The 17,230-nt window shown below is 47.1% G+C and overlaps 1 long non-coding RNA gene across 1 annotated transcript; it reads left to right on the top strand.

The window, feature by feature from the left end:
* The first annotated feature begins 83 nt into the window (after window positions 1-83).
* LOC309514567 lies at window positions 84-10,980 on the top strand. Its single transcript, XR_014212068.1, has 3 exons — window positions 84-789; window positions 7,870-8,028; window positions 10,467-10,980. It is a non-coding gene; the product is annotated as an uncharacterized lncRNA (long non-coding RNA).
* The last annotated feature ends 6,250 nt before the right edge of the window (window positions 10,981-17,230 follow it).

Below are 17,230 nucleotides of genomic sequence, written 5' to 3'. Positions count from 1 at the left end.
TATTCAGTTCTATCATTTTAGTTTAACATATTTTCTGGGGAAAATATGATTCTTAATTTTGGTAGTTGGCAGATGCTTCTTTCAGCCACTGGAGGTCGCTGAAAAACAGCAGCATATAGCTCATCTTTTGTCAATTCCTTAAATAGAAAAGCTACTTTATGGCCATGGCACTGCCAGTACCTCAGCTGGAGGCAGGAGCTGAATGAGGTCAAAATGGAGCTGTTAACTCAGCAAAGGCCTCAAGGAGACAGAGAGACTTCTCTAGTTCCGGCCATCTCCTCCTTTGCCTCCTCCTGTCCTGGCTCATAGCTTGCATCCTCTTTAGACCCTTCTTCCCAAGTAGACCCCTAGCAAAAGCGGCTCCCGGCAGTCCAACGGGCACTGCTCTGGGCAACGCTGGCTGTCTTGTCATGCCCACGGCCACGTTCAGTCCAGAGGCCTGTGGGAGATCATGGGGCACCAAGGGATTTGTTGGAGGGATTCGTTGGAGGAGCCAAGGGAGACATCCTTCCAATGGGCTTCTTCAGGCTGGAGACTATGGTGGTTCCTCCAGGTCTTCAGCTGAAGTGGGGTTTTCTGTGAGGCCTTGAAGACTTTTCCTCGAAAATAGGTCTCTCTGGTCTATGTCAGATACGATCCTGACAGTTTACCTCAGGATGCTTCCAGAATGTTGCTATTTTGTGGGTGGGGTTCAACAGCACACCAGCAAATTCAGCTGGGACAACTAAAGTGGTTTTGGAGCTCTTGCACAACAAGCCTGCTTTTTTAAAAGGCAACAGTCTTTCTGAGGTCATGAAAGTGATAGGAAAGTACACTGGAAAGTGTAGGCTAAGAATTGTGTTATGTAGTGTAGTTTCACCCTGGGCCAACAGGGGGATACTGTATATAGTTTTCACTCAGGTCTGTAGATAGTTTTCACTCAGGTCCGCGGCAGTTATTTTAGGCGGGAACTCTGGGCTGTGGTGGTTACAATGTTGACAGCCGGCTGCCTATAAATACAGGCCGGCTGAGCTGTTCACAGTCAGTTCTGTTCCAGCTTACCTTAATAAAGAGCTACTTGAAGAAATCGCTGTGCCGGCTGCTATGTCAACCCACAACTTAATACTGGCGACGAGGATGGGATAGATGGACATCAGAGCACAGCCAGATGCGGCCAGCCTCTGAACTAAGCTGAATCACTGAGCGAAATCACTGAGCGAAATCACTGAGCGAAATCACTGGGCAGAACCAATTCAGAGCTGACTGTTCTGGCTAGAGCGCTGTGTTCCATCTATCGCCCTTCACGTTGGCATCGGAATCATGGCTTCACTTGTGCCTCTACCGCCGTTTGCGCCAGCCTCTGAATCATGGGACTCCTACCTCGCTCGGTTCGACTGCTACCTCCAAGCCAACGAGCTGACAGCAGTATCAACGGATCGGAAGCGGGGCCTATTCCTCAGCCTCTGTGGGCCTGAGGTGTTTGAGACGGCCCGAGCATTGGTTGCGCCTGAAGCAGTCCAGGCAACACCATGGGACACGATCCAAGAGCAGCTCCGCAACCACTACGCACCGAAGCCGTCCAAGATTGCTGCCCGCCATGCGTTCTACCACCGGAACCAGGCAGAGGGGGAGTCAATCAACAACTACACCACCGCCCTGCGACAGGCTGCAATGCACTGTGAGTTCCGAGACTTAGACGATGCCCTGATGGATCGAATCGTCTGCGGGGTCCGGGACATCCATCTGCAACGACGTCTCCTAGCCAAGCCAGACCTCACGCTACAGAAAGCCATTGAGGAGGCTGTGGCCTCAGAAGCTGCTGAACGCTCCGCCCAGGAGATCCGCAAGTCCAGCAGCCCGCGTCTTGCTAGGGAGCCAGTTCCGGTGCATCATGAAGAGGCCAGCAGTGATGAGGCATCCTCCAGTGAAGACGATGACGTGCACCAGACAAAGCGGGAGCGCAGGAAGTTCCAACAGAAGTCCAAGGGCCAACCGGAATGTGCTGGCTGCGGAGGCAACCATTCCCGTGCCAAGTGTCGATTCAGAGACGCCATCTGTAGGAAGTGTTCCAGAAGGGGCCACATCGCTAAGGTCTGCCGATCGGCTCCGTCTGACACCCCCCCTTCATCGACTCGCAAGTTCAAGTCTTCACTCCAGTCTGCCAAGGAAAGTTGTTTCGCTCTCACCAACTGCCGCTGCCCGTCTGGAACCACGATTGGCCAAACCAACTCGCCTACGCGATGCAAGCTGAACGTCACGGTGCTCATTGAAGGAGCTCCATGTGACATGGAGATCGACACCGGGTCTGCCCTGTCCATCGTGTCATGGAGCACCATCAAAAGACTGGTACCCAGAGTGTCCAAAAGGCAACTCGACTCTCACCGCGTACACCTGAGAGACTACCAGGGAAACGACGTTCCCGTGGTAGGCGTTGGCTGGTTCCGGATCGCCTTCAAGGATTTTTCGGGCCTGCTCCGGTTGGTGGTGGTCGAAGGTCAGCGGCCAAGCCTCTTAGGGCTAGACTGGTTTGATGCCCTCGGCCTGGAAGTCACCGGCATCAACTGCATCTCTAACGCAGAGACTGAGGGTCTGGTCAAAGACTTTGCCGAGGTTTTTGACGGCACCTTGGGACAATATACAGGTACGCCCATCTCCTTTAGCCTTGATCCACAAGTCGCCCCCATCAAGCTAAAGCCACGCCGGGTTCCCTTTGCGCTCAAGGCTAAGGTGGACGAACAACTGGACAAACTGATCGCCCAAGGAGTTTTGGAGCCGGTTGACCACGCAAAGTGGGAAACCCCCATCGTCACGCCTGTCAAGCCAGATGGGTCGGTGAGAATCTGCGCTGACTACAAGTGCACGATCAACAAGGCACTTCCGCAGCACGCTTATCCGGTTCCTGTTGTCCAACACCTGCTGCATTCCCTGGGTGAGGGTAAGGTCTTCGCTAAGCTGGACCTTGCCCAAGCCTATCAACAACTGCCAGTCGATGATGCCACTGCTGAAGCCCAGACGATCGTCACCCACCGGGGGGCATTCCGTTGCCGCCGGTTGCAGTTTGGGGTGAGTGTGGCTCCTGGCATCTTCCAAAGCCTTATGGAGCGTCTCCTGCAAGGGCTTCCTGGCGTGGTACCATATTTTGATGACGTCTTGGTGTCTGCAGACTCACACCAGCAGCTGTTCGAGCGCCTCCGTGCCGTGCTGACCAGGTTCCAGGAGGCCGGGCTCAAGGTAAAGAGGGAGAAGTGCCAGATTGCCGTTCCACAGGTAGAGTTCCTGGGCTATCTTATCGATGCCTCCGGCCTTCATCCAACCACATCCAAGATCCGCGCTATCCAGCAGGCCCCCACCCCAAAGAACAAAACGGAATTGCAGGCATTCCTGGGGCTGCTGAACTTTTATAACATGTTCCTGCCCCACAAAGCCACAGTGGCTGAGCCTCTTCACCGACTCCTTAGCACTAAGACGCCTTGGGCCTGGGGTCATCGGGAGACGGCGGCCTTCAACGCGGTCAAGGCTCTCCTTTCTTCAGACAGTGTGCTGGTACAGTACAGTGAATCCAGGCCGCTGGTCCTTGCCTGCAACGCCTCACCTTTTGGCATCGGTGCTGTCCTTAGTCACCGTTTTCCAGATGGAAGAGAAGCACCGCTCGCCTACTTTTCCAGGACACTATCTCCGACGGAACGGAATTACAGCCAGCTCGACAAGGAGGCATTGGCACTTGTGGCTGGAGTGAAGAGGTTCCATGAATACCTCTATGGCAGGACCTTTGACCTCATCACTGACCACAAGCCACTCCTGGGCCTCCTCGCCGGTGATCGTCCAACTCCACCGGTCCTCTCACCACGCATGCTGCGATGGACTGTTTTCCTGGCTGCCTACCACTACCGGCTCATCCATCGCCCGGGGAAATCGATGGGCCATGCCGACGCCCTCAGCCGTTGCCCTCTTCCAGCATTTGTGGAAGACCCGGCTCCAGCTTCATCGCTCCTTCTGATTGAGGATCTTCCGGCAGCGCCTGTATCGGCTGCCACTGTGGCCTCCGCGTCTGCCCAGGATCGCACCATCAGCCGGGTGCTCAACTGGGTGTGGAGGGGGTGGCCACAAGGGCCTTTTGCATCGGAGTTCCAGCCCTTCGCAACCAGACAACATGAACTCTCAGCTCATCGCGGCTGTCTGCTGTGGGGAGACCGCATCGTGATTCCCCAGGGACTCCGTCAGCGCGTCCTGGAGGCTCTGCACGTTGGCCACCCGGGAATTGTCAAAATGAAGGCGTTGGCTCGGTGTTACGTCTGGTGGCCTAATATGGACGATGCCATCACTGCCTGGGTGTCCGCCTGTCAAGCGTGCCAAGAGTCGAGGCCTGCACCACCGGCAGCTAAGGGACACACCTGGGAGACGCCAAAGACACCCTGGTCGAGGGTGCACATCGATCTGGCTGGCCCCTTTCACGGCCGGACCTTTATGGTAGTGGTGGACGCCTATTCCAAATGGCTGGAGGTCGCCCTGATGCCCTCCACCACTACCGAAGCTGTCATCCGGGTGCTGTGAGGCCTGTTTGCAACGCATGGGTGTCCTGATGTCCTTGTCTCTGACAACGGACCGCAGTTCACGTCAGGCACGTTTGAGCGGTATCTTTTGGGACTGGGCATCCGCCATGCCCTAACGGCACCTTTTCATCCATCCAGCAATGGGCAAGCGGAAAGAATGGTGCGCTCGACAAAAGAGGCACTGGCGCGCCTGGACCGGGGAGACTGGCATGAGCGGGTCGCCGAATACTTGTTCGTGCAACACATCACCCCTCATGCGGCCACAGGGAGGAGTCCTGCTGAACTGCTTATGGGCCGCCGCCTCAGGTCACCGCTCGACCGGCTACACCCAGACTTTGCCGTGGCTGAACCCCCAGGCTGTGCCAACGCACCACGGTCATTTGTCCCAGGAAACCAGGTCTTTGCCCGGAACTATGTGGGGGACATCCCTTGGGTGCCAGCCACAGTAGTGGGAGTCACTGGACCTCGCTCGTACCAGGTGGCACTCGAAGACGGACGTTTGTGGCGACGGCACATAGACCAGCTTAGGCGCAGGGTTGGCGACTTGGACACTACCGAGGTGCCCCCAACTGCGCTTGCGGCTCCAGAAGAGACACGTACAGATGGCGAGGCCCCACCTACACCTCCCTCGCAAACTGCCAGCGTGGAGCCGAACCAAGCCGTTTCAGAACAGACTCAGACCACTCCACTTGCGGAGGCTCCACCCACAGCAGCAGATCCAGGGGAGTTGGTTCCAACGCCACCTAGGGTCGCACCACAGCCTCAGCGAGAACTGTGTGGCCCTCCGGACTTGGCTACCAGTCCCCGGCGGTCTGGCAGAGTTTCCAAGCGCCCAACTTATTTAAAGGACTATGTTGTTGGACAGGTATCACTGTTGGTCTAAGTATGGGAAATGTAACCGATATGCTTTTGTGCCTAATTGAACCATTACGCGTAGTGCTGTATATAAGGAAACCATTACGATTGTAACTAACGCCTTATCTCGGTGGGGAGGGGTGTTATGTAGTGTAGTTTCACCCTGGGCCAACAGGGGGATACTGTATATAGTTTTCACTCAGGTCTGTAGATAGTTTTCACTCAGGTCCGCGGCAGTTATTTTAGGCGGGAACTCTGGGCTGTGGTGGTTACAATGTTGACAGCCGGCTGCCTATAAATACAGGCCGGCTGAGCTGTACACAGTCAGTTCTGTTCCAGCTTACCTTAATAAAGAGCTACTTGAAGAAATCGCTGTGCCGGCTGCTATGTCAACCCACAACTTAATAAATTGCTTCCCGCAACACAATGGCGTAGTGTGGGGGAGTCCAACGGACCTTGGCCCTGAGTGCAAAATTCGGAGGGGGCCCATCCAGGCGCCCCCATGAAGGCTCTGTCTTCCGCGGGGATCCCCACCCCAGCGCAGGCAGCAGGCAGCTCAGGGGCACCATGAGTGGGTGAGGACGGACCAAGGGAGATGGGCAAGGGGTGACTCCAAAGCAAAATAGTAAAATACAATAGTCTATTTTAAAAAGTCTATTAAAAGCTTCCCTAAGCAGGGCTGCCTTCAGATGTCTTTTAAAGATAAGATAGCTGCTTATTTCCCTGACATCTGATGGGAGGGCGTTCCACGGGACAGGTGCCACTACTGAGAAGGCCCTCTGCCTGTTTCCCTGTAACCTCACTCCTCCCAATGAGGGAACCGCCAGAAGGCCCCCGGCGCTGGACCTCAGCATCCGGGCAGAATGATAGGGGTGGAGACGCTCCTTCAGGTCTACTGGACCGAGGCCGTTTAGGGAAGCAATCTCAAAGCTATATGGCAGCCCCAACTGCTACTGTCAAGTTAAGTACTGAACTAGTCAAGATTTTTATAAGGTTTTATACTGCATGAGTTTTTATTATTATTATCTATTAAGCTATTTATTTACTACCTGTTATGCTGGCATTTCAAGGCAGTGCATAGTAGCATCACACAATGCAATATACAAATACAACTAAAATAAAGTCAAATGAAGCAAATACAATTAAAATAAAGTCAAATGAAGCAGTCAGTAAAAAACAGCACATAAAATTCTACATCCACAGCCAACAACTTGTATCAAAGTCAGTGCATTCCTTATTTCCGATCCCACATAGGAAAATATAATTCTTAATGTTGGTTGTAGTCTGGAGAGTCTTGTTCCAAACACTAGAGGTCACTAATAGCAACATTTAAATCTCACCTTTTGATAATCTGCAAAAGTTGTTTTATTTCAGTTTTGTCTATTTGTACTCCTGTGGCATGTTAAAATAGTACAATATGGTTTCAGCTTTAAATTAAATTCTGCTCAGAAGTAAGCCCCATTGAGTTCAATGGAGCTTACTCCCAGGTAAGTGAATACAGGAGTGCAGCCTTAGTGATGCAGCAAGCAAATTGTGATGGTGGTTTGCCTCATGCTTGTTGAACTTCCAGCAAGCTCTTGAAAAGGGAGCAGTGCAAGATCAGACAGAGTGGTGTGCAAGTTACTCAGGGTTTAGGAAATTATTAAAATTCTTACTTTTGTTGTCAGGGGCTGCAAGGTCCATTATAACCTTACATACACTTTACATCGGGGAATCTGGGGCCCCTTGAAATAAAGAGACGTTCCTTGTTCACTGATTACAATGGGTCTTCTCTGAGTATGACCAACGTAGGACATTACTCTGCAAATTTAGTTCAATAGATAGCAGATACTTTTGCACTGCTGGCAATATCCAAACTCTCTGTGTAATGTTTAAGCTCTGTATACTCTCCCCACTGCGCACACATATAATAGAATCTTGTCACAGAAACTGATCCAGCCATATAACAAGAATGAAAGAAGCCCCCCCCCCCACCTTATTTACTGCTTTCCATGGTTGCAACCAGACTTGTGTCTTTTCAAGGAAATAAGCTCTCCAAGACAGGCAAATGGAAAATCAATTCACCTTACCAGCTGAGAACTATGCCGACAGAATTTATAGCATTGCTACTACATCTTTCTTGTGCAAGATGGATAAATTGGGTTCATATGCAGTATTTTTCACATCAACGGATGGGAAAAGGAGCCTGGGGGGGGGAAGTGGGGCTGCTAGATTTCAGACAGATTGGCACTCACTACAGGAAGCTGGCTTGGAACATCACAGCCCATTCAAATAGAACGCCATAGACTTCATGAGGAAAATGCCATGCAGAAGTTTGTAAAAAGTATAATATGAAGAGCAGTGTTGGAAGCTAAAAAAAATGTCAGGTCAAATTCTAAACATATATAGTGTTGTAGAGTCCAGTTCAATTAGAATTTTAGAATAACAGAATTGTAGAGTTGGAAGTAACTATAAGGGTCATCTATTCTAACCCCCTTCAATGCAGGAACGTCAACATGTGGTCTTCCATCCAATTTGAAACCATACTGGACCCTGCTAAGCTTTGCAAATGTGCCGGCAATTTTATTGCTGCACCAATTCATCACTTAATCACCTCCTTATTCTGCGCTATTTCCCAGGATCAACAAAGGCAAGGTGCATTCAGGTGAGTTTTCCCAAATTAACTGTGTGGGGGAAACCAGCTTGTTTTGCATCTGCGTGTGGAGGTGGGGGTTCCGTCTCCTAAATTTTAGAATAAAAGGTAAAAAAACAATGAGGGAAGTTGAAGTTTACCCCTCTACCACCTCTGGTTTTAACTCCTATTAGTTGCAAGGCAGGCCATATCTGCGTTGCGTCAATGTCTCTTTCCTCCATGGTTTGAGTTTCTGGCTGGTAGTTTTCTATTAGCCACTAAGGCCAGCTTGGGGAAAAGCTTGCTGACGCTAGGGCTTCTTTTTAACAAAGTTTATCTTCTTTTATGCATGGCTGAGCAACAAAATATAAAAATAATGGCCAGAAGCTCAAGGTCTGTCAAGAAAGAGGCGATTTCAGGCTTGAGCCATGAATGCAGAGAGCATTGATGTATAGCTACATCATGGGAAGAAGAGCAGCATTGGCTGACTGCTCCATCCTCAACTTCAGTTAATGAACTATAAATCCAGCACTCTGGAGGGGCACCGTCTGATAAGCCTGTAAGATGAGGGCTCATAAAATTACACAGGCAGGGGGTGGGGATTTCTGGGGCAGGAAGGAGGGAAGCTGCCATTTCCACTTCCATCCTCCCTTGCACTCTCCCTTTTTCCTCTCAGCCCAGCCTCCCCCCCCCATTTCCCCAGTCCTTCTGCTCCTTTCTTCTCCTCCCATCCCTCCCTTCCCTTTCTTCAGTGCTGGTATCCATCTGAAGCTGACTTATACTGAATCAGACCATTGGCTCATCTAGCCTGGATCTGTCCATTCCAAATGACAGCCATTTTCCAGGGTCTCAGGCAGAAATCTTTCCCAGCCTGTCTTTTAAAAACTAGAGATCCTTTCTTAACTCAGAATAGCTGGATGGTAATGAACAGTATGTGCTTCAACATGTCCTATAGCCAGAGGCATTGGTCCTTCTCCGAGTGCATGTATTGGAAGGGGGGTCACATCCGCACCATGCATTTAAAGCCATTTTAAGTACATAGCTTCTTCCAAAGAATCCTGGGAACTATAGTTTGTAAGGGTATAGGAAATTATATCTCTGTGAAGGATAATCACCAGTTCCCAGGGTTTATTGGAGGAAGCCATGTGCTCAAAATGTATGTTGTGGGTGTGACCAGGCCCAAGACAGGAGGCATGGGGCATTCTTGGCAAGACAGCGTATGTCTGGCAGGCCCCTGGCAAGGGCCCCCAGTTGCCTTAGCCCTCTGAGGACTGGGGCAAGCGTACCCAGCCTGGCGCACTGGGTTCCACCCAACATTGTAGGTGGCTGGCACATGCCTGTGACATGCCTGTGGGTCACACGCTAGGAGGAACTCTGTCAGGCCCTCCCTCTGCTGCAATGGCCTCCGCCAGAGCCTGCTGCTGCAACAGGAGGCCCTGCCAGAGCCCGATGCAGACAGGGGAGGGCCTGCCGGAGCCAGTCCCCTTAGGGAAATTTTTGTGGGTGCCTGGGCACCCATGGCTCCGCAGAGATGGTGCTTGTGTACCCAGCTGCCCCTGCCCTCTGCATGGGCCTGCAGGTGGGAATACTTGAGAGAAAAATACAATGTGTGTAGAAACATGTGCTTAATATTGACTTTTCTGCACCTTGATACTTCGCACTAATATTGCTTTGTGATAATATTCATATAAAAACAAGGAAGAACATAAGATATTTTGCTGGAGAAAACAAGTGGTATTTTGCTGCCTGGTAAGTCAATTTCCGAGAGTGTTGAGTTTCAACTGCTGCAGTGGCTCTTCCTCGTGAAATGTCCCTCAGTGTCAAATATGTGGCACAGAAGCAGCTGTTCTCCACATGGTCCTGGAAGAGTTAGGCCAATGGGGTCAAATAAACAGTTGTCGATGGTGCTGTGAACTAAGCTGAAGATGGATTGGTCGGTCTTTGATCTGTCTTCACATTTCAGAATAAGGAAGTACTGCCAGCTGTCCCAACAGCACAGCTGCAGTGAAGGGTAAAGCTTATTTGAATGTGGCATTTGGGCTTGATCTTTTCCTCACTGATGTCAGTAAGAAAGTTCTTATTGATTTTTGGGGTTGGGAGATCATCTCTTTGTCATAATAATAAGCCAGGTGGGGGGAAAAGTTAAATACGCAGAGGGAATGAATTTTGCCTCAACTCAAGCCGTCAATTTATGCAATCTCTTAACGCAGTCTGACTAGTACAGTATCTTCTGCACATTTAATTTAATTGCTCTTAAGGCTGAAATCCCAAGCACACTTACCTGGGACTGGGAGCAATTCCCACTGAACTCAGTGCAGTTTATTTTTGAGTAAAGATACATAGGATTGCAATGCAAGCTTGTTTTAATGCAGGGTTCCTTAGCATGAGCCTTGACAGTATAAATATAACCAATTTTTGAGTCCAAAATGATAAAAATAAAAGTGCCTTGGTTGTCCTTGGGTTAATTCCAGATATCTACAAGGAATAAACATCAGTTTCCCATGCCAACAAGTGGCTGGAATCCCATAACCACAACCAGGCTCCTGCTGATATCTACTACAGGCATCACCTGGTCCTTGGTCACTGCCATCACAATACTATGGAACATTCCTGTTTTATTTCAGTTCTTAACTGGCATCATTCTTTGAACTTGGGAGTAAGGCAACAACACACTAAAACTATATGATAAAAATATAACCTACCAATATGAATGATAAAACTTATTCCTGGCAAGTGGGGGGAGAGTTCTCTGGCTCCAGGTTGTCTACACCAAATGGAAAATGTAGTGGCAGAATACATCTCCCAGACAGACTGACAAATAGCAAAATCTGGCACTGCAGACAGGTCTGTTCCACCCGTCATTACCCAGGGATTCCACATCCAAGTGATTCTGTATCCATCCCTGACCTCTGGGTTTCCCCACCTGACTTGCCACTGGTCTTTCCTTGTCAGCCCTGTGACACTGTGTGTAACAAAGCTATAAGAAAATGCTGGTCTGTGAGGGGTAGAGCTGAGAATTAATGAGAGAGGGGCTATGCACCCCATCTCCCCTTTTAATTCTCCCTTCTAAACTGCCTCCTCTCAGAGCTGCTTTTCCATATAAAAAGTGTCCATAGGAATTGCTACATATGTCATTTAGCCTTAAGAAGTATGCACACTGGCTGCAAAATGAGAGGTATCTTCTTCAACAGAGAAATTGCTATTCTTTTAATGTAAAATTGTTCCTCTCTTCTTGATAAAATGTATTATTTTGAGAATACGTCATCATTCCAGCTCTGTGCAAAAAGACAGTTTTAAGAGATACTTGGAGATTTCTGTGTCGTAGATCTATAATGACACAAAATCATCTCTCTCACTAAAAGACATTTCTAGAAGTGTTTGTTCTTTGGTGCAGATAAAAAGGTGCAAGCATTACCATGCATGATTTTGTAGGCAATATGAAAAGCAATACAATTACATTTATGAGTACTGATAAGGTGCTCATCTGATAATCACTGGAGGTCAAAAGTTTAAAAATCACACAAGAAGAAGCACTGCACATTAAAAACTAAATTTAAAAAATGTGGAGCTTCATTCAGGATATCACATCTCTTATTTTGCCTGGATAAGGCAAAATATATAAAATAAAAGTAGTCAGACTATAATCGCAGACACACTTTCTTAGGAAGACTTACTTCTGAGCAGATGTGCGCAGGGTTTTGCTGTTATCTAAGTGCTTAAGAGTTCCTTTTTATCATTCTATGTGCATTGCACCTTTAAAACTGTATCACACAGAAATAACTTTTGGGAAATTTCTCAGAAATGTATTTGCATAACCCCACTCCAAAAAAAGGGGGGAAAGATAACGAAGGCTTGTAATTTGTAGTTTGTTTATGAATCACTTTCTGTAAAGCAACCCAAAGTGATTTACAATATTGTTATGAATTGGGGCAGGGGGTTAGGCTGTATGCCCAAATCCATTCTAATTCCTGGATCCAGCCAGGCTTACAATCTAATGTTGGATTCCATTGTTGAAGAAGCCAGGACAGCTTCTTGGTAATGGCCCTAAATATGCGTCATTAGTATAAGAAAGGTAGTTGTTCTGTGCTTGAGGGCTAATGGGTGAGCCACCTCCCTCAGCTGGCTGGTAGTGAGAAGGATAAAAGCCAGAGCCTGAGGGTGTGAGAGAAACAGGCAGTAGCTAGAGAGCGAGAGCCATGCTTGATTTCTGCTGGAGTCCAAGGCTGTGAGAACAAGACCTTCTGGGCAGTTAAGGCTATGAGGCTGTATACATGTTTAAATAAGCCATATGTCATAAAGACACCACAGTCTCTACTGTCCCTCATTCCAAAGAAACTGAACTCTAGGTAAACGCCTGGAACTCAGAGATTGGGGTGGTCTGTAATTAATATAATATAATATAATATAATATAATATAATATAATATAATATAATATAATATAATATAATATAATATAATAAATATAATATAATATAATATAATATAATATAATATAATATAATATAATATATTAATATAATATAATATAATATAATATAATATAATATAATATAATATAATATAATATAATATAATATAATATAATATAATATAATATAATATAATATAATATAATATAATATAATATAATATAATAATATAATATAATAAAGGCCTGGAAACGATGCCTTATGAGGAACGGCTAAGGGAGCTGGGCATGTTTAGCCTGGAGAAGAGGAGGTTAAGGGGTGATATGATAGCCATGTTCAAATATATAAAAGGATGTCACATAGAGGAGGGAGAAAGGTTGTTTTCTGCTGCTCCAGAGAAGCGGACACGGAGCAATGGATCCAAACTACAAGAAAGAAGATTCCACCTAAACCTTAGGAAGAACTTCCTGACAGTAAGAGCTGTTCGACAGTGGAATTTGCTGCCAAGGAGTGTGGTGGAGTCTCCTACTTTGGAGGTCTTTAAGCAGAGGCTTGACAACCATATGTCAGGAGTGCTCTGATGGTGTTTCCTGCTTGGCAGGGGGTTGGACTCGATGGCCCTTGTGGTCTCTTCCAACTCTATGATTCTATGATTCTATGATTCTATAATATACAAATATGTGTGTGTGTGTATTTATGTATGTGTGTGTCTACACACACAAACATCTCACAGTTAAAACAACGGCATATATAAAAACAATTTTAAAACAAATAGAAAAAATATATATAAACTTTTTTTTAAAAAAAATCACACCTATAAAAGCAATACAAAATCCAATACAGATGCCACCTGGAATACCAATCTCCACTCATAAGACTTGTTGAAAGAGGATGTACTTCTACCAGCAGCTAAAAGACAACAGAGATGGCACCTGTCTGATCTACAATGGGAGAGAATTGCAACGGGCAGGTGCCGCTGCCACATGAAAAGTCCCATTTTAGCATCATGGGGAACAGACCAGGAGAGCCTTTCTTGCAAAACACAGTGAGTGATTGGGCGCATAAGGGGTGAAGTGTTTTTTCAGGCATCCTGTTCTGAAGTTGTATATGGCTTTCAATACCAGCACCTTACTAACTGGCAGTCAGCACAGTTCCTTAAGCAGAAGTATCCTCCTTTAGGGCAATACAGTGGTACCTCAGATTACAGATGCTTAGGGCAAAACAGAGGTACCTCGGGTTACAGACGCTTCAGGTTACAGACTCCACTAACCCAGAAATAGTACATCAGGTTAAGAACTTTGCTTCAGGATAAGAACAGAAATCGTGCTCTGGTGGCGCGGCGGCAGCAGGAGGCCCCATTAGCTAAAGTGGTGCTTCAGGTACTTAACCTGAGGTACTTAACCTGAGGTACCACTATATTCTGCCTCCGCCAGAAGTCAGGCCTTCGCCATTTGCACCAGCTGCAGCTTCTGTGTCAGCTTCAAGGGCAGCCCCACACAGAGAGTCTTGTGGCAATCCATCCTGGAGGTAACCACAGCATGGATGACAAAGCAGGGAAGAGGAAACAGCAGCCGTCCAGAGGTTGCTGGACTACAGCTCCTAGCACCCTGGCCAATGGATGGGCTGGCTGAGGCTGATGGGCGTGGCTCCAACAATATAGGGAGGGCCACAGGTTCTCTACCCCCAACCATTGGTCACCCAAAGGATCAAGAGGTGCATTAGGCATACAGTAAAGTACTGCCTTGTCTGTCGGGGTTAGAGGCTAAGGCTTATGCAGACTGGCTTATGGCAATAGAGGCAGAAGGTCTTGAAATCGGGCGCAAGCAGGACTTAAGTGGTGGAGCAAGGAGGAGGACTTTGCTACTGCATATGAAAGAAAGCAATTACTTATATATCATTTGTGGACTCAAAACACAATGCTGTAAGGGAATACCAATCATATTTCCTTGCCAGATTTCTGTTCCTGACCACAGATGAAGCATCCCTAGTTACACTTATAAGCTGTTAAATGGTGAGAAATAATCACTCAACATGCAATGCAAAGGGGGTACCTGCTGCCTCTCCCGACACACACGAGAGAACTTGTCACTAATACTAATAGCTAAATTCTTATTTGCCTGCTGGTTTGTGATTGATTGATTGACTGATTGACTGATTGCATTTGTTAGACTCCCATTTCCTATTTGAATTAAAGTGAAGTTGCTTCCTCCCTTTTACACAAGGAAGCTCTCTCCTAATGCCAATGTGCAAGAGCAGGGAGTGATTATGGCATTTTTTTAAAAAATGATATTTATTGAAATTTTACAGACAATAAAAGGTTACAAGATTAAAAATAAGAAATAAAAAAGAATAACAATAATAAAAGAAAAAGAGATACAAAAATACAAAGACAAAACACATAAAAAATAAGAAAAAAATAAAAAATCAAATTTTTCATGTCTTATACTTCATTTACTTGTTTCCTGACCTCCTCACAGACCCCTTTTTTGTATTCCAGTTCACATAGTTAATTCAGCAAATCCTTACCCTCTATCATTTATCTTTACTCAATATCTTAACCTATTATAACTATATATTTTAAACCATTATCAATCCGAATTCACATATTCTTGTTAATCTTTTTAGTGATTATGGCATTTTAACTGCTGGTAACAGCTGCAGGTTGAAGCTGAGGCTCCAATACTTTGGCCATCTCATGAGAAGAGAAGACTCCCTGGAAAAGACCCTGATGTTGGGAAAGATGGAGGGCACAAGGAGAAGGGGACGACAGAGGACAAGATGGTGGGACAGTGTTCTTGAAGCTACCAGCATGAGTTTGACCAAACTGGGGGAGACAGGAGGGCCTGGCGTGCCCAGGGGGTCACGAAGAGTGGGGCACAACTAAACGACTAAACAACAACAACAACAACTGCAGGAGGGAACGGCAAGGAAAGACAGGCACTGCAACCTAAGGCCTTATTAGTTGATAGCTTTTATCCTGGTCATGAGCACCAAAAATATACAAGATTTATATCTGCACACACAGAAGCCTACGGGAAGGGAAGTCGTGATTCTGTCCACAGATTTCAAGCGTTTTTCTTCTGTCATCTGGAAAAAGAAGGGTTACCAAGGGTATGTCCAAATCTGTTTTGGCTCACCTAATCCCTGGAGCCAGTGCAACAGCATGGAGGTGCTGGAGGAGGGCATGGCCTTGGGCACTTTTTTTTTTTTGAGGGGGTGTGACCAGGCGCCCCCATGACAGGCTCCCTCAGGCTGGAGCCACGGGGACGAAAGCTGTGCCTGGGCTGGGTCTTTGGGGCCTGGCTGCGGCATGCAAGGAAGCTATAGGGGCAGTTTCCGTGTGCGATGGCCCAACGCTGCCGGCCGGCCACAGCTCCAATTCTGGGTCAGGCCTGACCAGAGGCAGAGAGATGGCAGCAGTGCTGCCACCCCTCTCCTCTGCTGGGCACCGTGGGCGCCCTTGAAGCAGCGGCAAGGGCTGTGCTGGTGCGGTTGCAGCGGGTTCCCCCCCCCCGGGGGGGGTGTAACCAGCATGGCTGCCCCGGACAGCGGTAGCATATGCTCCACCACTTCCTGGAGCTCCAGGGTTTGAGATTTGATTTTGTGCACAGGAGTAATCCAGAGCATTGTGGATATTTATGTATCTACAAAGAGCCCCCCCCCCCCACTGTTGGGCAAGTGTTACTTCCCTTAACGGTTTTTTGCTCTTCAAATATAATATCTCTTTGCATTGGATCCAATAGTGATCACTTCTGGCATTGCATTTTTATTTGAGGATGTTTAATCAGGTTTTTAAAATGGAAAACCTGTGTGTGGATGTCCAACTAATCAGCATTGTACACAGCCCTTCACCCAAAAAGAAAAGAGAGGGAGGGAGAGAGAGAAGAGAAGAGAATATGTTTCTCCTGAGTTTGATCCAGGGAATATAGTACAGCTACCCAGTGACTGAGGCCTAACGTTCACAAAAGTCATCATAAGAGAAGCTCTGCTGAAACAGGAGAAAGAAAGGCCCCTCTAACCTGGCTTCCTGTCCTCCCAGATGCCTACGGGAAGCCTGAAGGCAGGACCTGAGTAAACATTTTTGGGTTCCATGTATGTTTACAGCCAAATCAATTTCTAGTTCTTATTTCCAGAATGTCTCACTAGTACAAAAATTAGATCCAGTTAGTTTACAGTTTCTCAAACTGCTCTGGTATTCTGGCTGGATTAGGAAAGAATCAAGCACGGATTGTATGCACTCACCAGCCACCTGTTTTCATGGTGGATAGGACTGCATTTCCATGAGGGTTGAAAGCATGGAAATTTTATGTTTTAATGAGCCCCAAAGTGCATACACCTTATGAATGAATATGTTTGGTCTACTATTACCACACACACATGTGTGGATTAAGTTCTTGATATGTGCATATGTAAAGGCCCATCACACATGGCGTAGGAAGAGTCTCACACAGAAGGCCTTTGTATGCAGGAAATATATATACGTTTATTGTACAATGAAATGATCACAGGTAGGTTTTTCACAATGAGTGCTCTTGGTACAGATATGTGATTGTCTTTGGCAAGGCTGGGCCAATGTGTAAGGGCTGCATGTGGCCCTTAGCTTAATTTAATGCAAAGGAAGGAAAGGGTGGCAGAAAAGTGTGTGTGTTTGGGGGGGGGGACTTTGGCTCCAGTCAGTATTGTGTCCTTGATAGGTTAATCCCCAAGGAAATGTAGCCCTCAATAGAAAAGATGGCTGCCTATCCTAATCAATGGTTTACCAAAGCATGTTTTGATGAATGGAGTGAAAACTGTTTGTAATGTTTTCAAATAATGTAAAGAAGCT

The sequence above is a fragment of the Podarcis vaucheri genome, assembly GCF_965113315.1.
Source record: "Podarcis vaucheri genome assembly, chromosome: 11".
Taxonomy (NCBI): Eukaryota; Metazoa; Chordata; class Lepidosauria; order Squamata; family Lacertidae; genus Podarcis; species Podarcis vaucheri.
Note: the sequence above shows the minus strand (reverse complement) of the source record. Positions and strands in the feature narration are given on the sequence as shown.